The sequence below is a fragment of the Lathyrus oleraceus genome, chromosome 1 (genome assembly GCF_024323335.1).
Source record: "Lathyrus oleraceus cultivar Zhongwan6 chromosome 1, CAAS_Psat_ZW6_1.0, whole genome shotgun sequence".
Classification (NCBI taxonomy): Eukaryota; Viridiplantae; Streptophyta; class Magnoliopsida; order Fabales; family Fabaceae; genus Lathyrus; species Lathyrus oleraceus.
In genome coordinates, this window is record NC_066579.1 from 18937339 (window position 1) to 18941809 (window position 4471).

The following is a 4471-nucleotide window of genomic DNA, read 5'->3' on the forward strand; positions in this document are numbered from 1 at the left end:
TAATCCAGATCTAGCCAGAAGATCGAAATAGATTCAGCCAGAGAATCGAAACAATTCAGATCTAGCCAGAAGATCGAAGTAGATTCAGCCAGAGAATCAAATTAAGTTCAGATTCAGCCAGAGGATCGACACTCCAGATCTAGCCAGAAGATCAAAGTCAGGTCTAGCCCGAAGACCGAAAATGGATTCAGCCAGAGAATCAAAGGAAATAGATTCAGCCAGAGAATCGAAACGAAGAAGATCTAGCCAGAAGATCAAAATCGTATCCAGCCCGAGGATCAAAATTAATATCCAACCAGAGGACTAAATTGAGTATAGGTTCAGCCAGAGGATCGACACTCCAGATTAAGCAGAAGACTGATTCAGATCCAGCCAGAGGATCGGAAGAAAATAAACAGCGCGGTGTATTTCCGCGTTTTTGTGGTGTTCTCGGAGCGCAAATTTTCGGTCTATCTTTGGTATTCAATCACAGCTCACCCCATTTGTCTGATAAGCTGTTCGCTTTCATCCTATTCGGGTTAGCTGATGATTGAATAGGGGCAGCTGTAACACCCCAAAATTTGTCCTCCTCATTCATGCATTCATTTAGCATTTCATATTGCATTTCATCATGTCAATCAGAATTAGAACGAAAAAAAAAATGAAAAAAAAAAACGAAAAAAAAATATTAATAATTTTTTACAAAAAATAAATAAAATGATAATAATAATAAAATTTTTTAATTAATTAATTAATTAAATAAATAATTAAATAAATAAAATATAATAAAATTTTTTGGACTTGGACCTTTCTCAAAAGCCCACTAAGCTACCAATATTAGCCTATAAATACTAGAGTTTCATTGAAACAAAAGCCACACAGAAGAGGAGAAGAAAGAAGAGAAGCAAAATACTCTGAGGTTTCCTTGGAACAAAACCCTGAGGAAAAAGATAGTGAGAGAAGACCTAACGGAGTTCAGAGCAGCCTCCAAACCCCGAAGGGAACTCAACTACACAGAATCACCTCTGCCTCACATAAACCCTGAAGATTGTTTTGTAAACCTCACGGATGCAACTCAATTTCAATCAAGCTCTCCAATCAGGTTTGCCTTTATTCCCATTACCTTTTGCTTTGAAGTTGAATACTCTGAATGTATGAGGTATTATGGGTGAATTTGATACCCTTTTGATGCATATGTTTAACAAGAGGTTTAGGCCTCCTACCCTTGGTTTTTTTTTTGTGAATTGAAAGGGCATGATTCATGTGGTTACATTTTGATTTGGGGGCAACTCTTGGTTACCCTATCTTGTTTCACTAACCCTTTTGTTGAGTTTTTGTGAAGGCACATGACTTTTGCAGGGATAACTTACGTGGTTTCCCACTTTATTTGTGGGATAACCCCTGGAGGTTCATTCTGATTACCTGTACTGACCCACTTTCTTTTATGATGTTAGCTTGGAAGGATCTCAGGGTTTCCTATTCCTCTAATTGCTGTTACTTCGGATCTTTATCCGCGTGGTACTTTTACATTTTTCCTGCATTTTACTGCTTTCCTAGCTGGAAGACCTCGATAGGAGGCAACGTTTGAGCCCCTTGGTGGCATTTTACTTTGAGATACATGTTTTGTGTTTTGTACTCATATCCCTGCAGGTAGCGCGGTTCCTTCGTCAAGGACTGCCTTTTTTCCCTCGAGCATCCCAAACCCTAAAACCCAAAGCAACACGTTAACTCCTTCTACTACAGGCGAGTAAGTCTCCAAAGGTCGAGCATCCGGTAGATTGCGTAGTAACGTCTTTCGTCCAAAACCCAATCCATAACCCCGTAGTTAGCCGAACTACGTTTTGCTCTGATTCTCAGGCCAGATGAGATACGTAGGCATAAGACGCGATGTCTTAGCGAGCACACATCCCCTTAACCCATAGGTCAGCCGAGCTACGAAGACTCTGATTCTCATATTCAGATGAGATACGTATGCAGTGGATGCAACATCCGTGCGAGTCATTTTCATTTAACCCTTTTTTTGTTTTTTTTTGGCAAACAGCACAAGATAAACCCACACCCTTTAGACAAGAACTACAAAAGTGGATCCCGTAGAGTACTACGGATGCGTAGGGGTGCTAATACCTTCCCTTCGCATAACCGACTCCCGAACCCAAGATTTGGTTGCGAGACCCCGTCTTGTCCTTTCCTTTTTCAGGTTTACTTCGAGCGTTTCCTTTCCCTCCTTTGGGATGAATAACGCACGGTGGCGACTCTTCTGTCTTTTTCTTTCGCCGGTTGTTTTTTTTTTGCACTGTATTTTTCAGGTTGCGACATACTTGCTACATAAAAAATTATGGTATTCCTTATGGTGAGTATGTATGGGTGAGGAAGAGATCTAACCCAAGAGGACCCAAATAATATTGGGTACCTAAGCACTATAATTATTTTGTAGGTACTTTTGAAGATCATATGCTAGTATTTTTCAAATCAAGATTGATCTTTTAAGATACAAGACCATATGATATGGTAGTTCCAAAAGTTTCATTGAATGAAATGTTTTAAAGAAGCATCAACATCGATATCAACTTTGACTTCATATGCTAGTATTGTGAAGAAGATAATTATATTTATATCTAATGTATCATTTTCCTTATATTACTCTTGTGTATTTTACTCTTTTTCTTTTTGATAAGGGGGAGAAGAGAGATGTTTGTTTTTGTTATTTTTCAGGATTCCAAAGATATCATAGCATAAATTGCAAAAGAAATGAGGAGATATGCAAGATAAGGGAAGATATACAAGATAAGGGGAGATAAGCAAAAACTTATCTTATAAGAAAGATCAAATAAGACAAGTATTGGAATAAAAATATCAAGTTTGCATATGTTTTGCATTTCAATGAAATTGTATCATAGAACAAGGTACAATGTGACATTTAATTGTTATAAAGTTTATGTGCTCAAGAATTGATCATAAACTTTTATGTATCCACAAGTTTCAAATTTGCATTTTAACTTCGGAATTTTTATGTTTTTATAAAGGTAAATTTATTAAACTCCTTATGTCAATCGATTTACATTGGTTATGTTAAAAGAATTTTTAAAATATATAAAGGGTGTCAATTGGTTTACTTCATATGTCAATTGATTTACAAATCCAATTTTGAACTATGTAAATCAATTAACAATTTCAGTCAATTGATTAACCTAGTGAAAATTCACATAATTTTTGCATGTTGAGGATAGGTAAACCGATTAACATGGTCAGGTAAATCGATTTACCTATGTAGCTTTTGTAAAATTATGAAACAACAAGATACATTTTCGTGCATTTTTCATGAATCATTTTCTTGACGCATTAAAAATTATTTCTGATTATTTTCAAAGTATTTCAAGCCTTGGTGGTAGGCTTGTATAAAGATCTAACAATAGTGAAAATATTTAACGGGGTGCGAGGGGACTAAATTTACCCTTGGTTTGAAAGGGGAACTAGGATACATAATTGTGTTCTTTATATTCTGCATTTTATTTCATAAGTTTTATCAAAAGAATTTCGAAAAAAATAGGATATAAGAACCATCTATTAAAAACGTGAAAAAGTCTTAAAACCTAATTCATTACCCCCCTCCCCCCTTCTTACGTTGTCTACTCTATAATAACACAAGACATTGATGATTCTCACAAAAATAGAAATCACACCACTTTCTATTTACACAAACTTATCACCATATACTTTAGTGATTAAGTCCCAATATACTTTGAACAGTTTGAATAAGAATAATTCTTGAAGTAATTTCAAGATGAAATTTGATCTTCTCTTTTTATATATTATAATTAAATTATATAGACCTTAAGTTCTCAGAAAGCTTGAATGAAACTCTTTGAATGATATGAAATTTATGCACAAAGTTTCATTGTTAAAATTTTTATGAACGCTTGAAATTGTTTGAATTTATGTGAATATTCCTAAATGAAAGAGGTTGCTTGAAAACTAAAATATTTCGCCTTAAATACCGGATAAGAAACCTTTATGAATTGATGAAAAAGTTTGAGACATTTTCATGAAGGTTTACAATAGTTTAGAATAACAATGGTTCGTGAAAATACCAACTATGCATTATGTACAGAACTTCTGAAATCAGTGAAACATATACTTGATTTAAAAAGTGCAGAACAATTTTCAATTTTCAAACAGTTTTTCAAATTTCAAACAACAACAAGTTTCTTAAATCGGCTTACCATACTTAACTTAAATATTCACATGACCTTACTTAGAAAGTGGTGACAACTTTTTAAAATTCAGTTTTTTATGGCTTTGCTTCAAAGATTATTATTCATGATAATTTGAGAAATCTAGAGATGAAGATGAGTACTATTTTCTGTGCATCTAAAGTTTATACATAATGAATTGCAATTGATTACCTTAGCATCAAGATAAATTTTCTTTACTTTAAAAATATCCATAAGCTGATGCATTATTGATTCTTGATTTCAGTCTTTTCTTTTTTGAT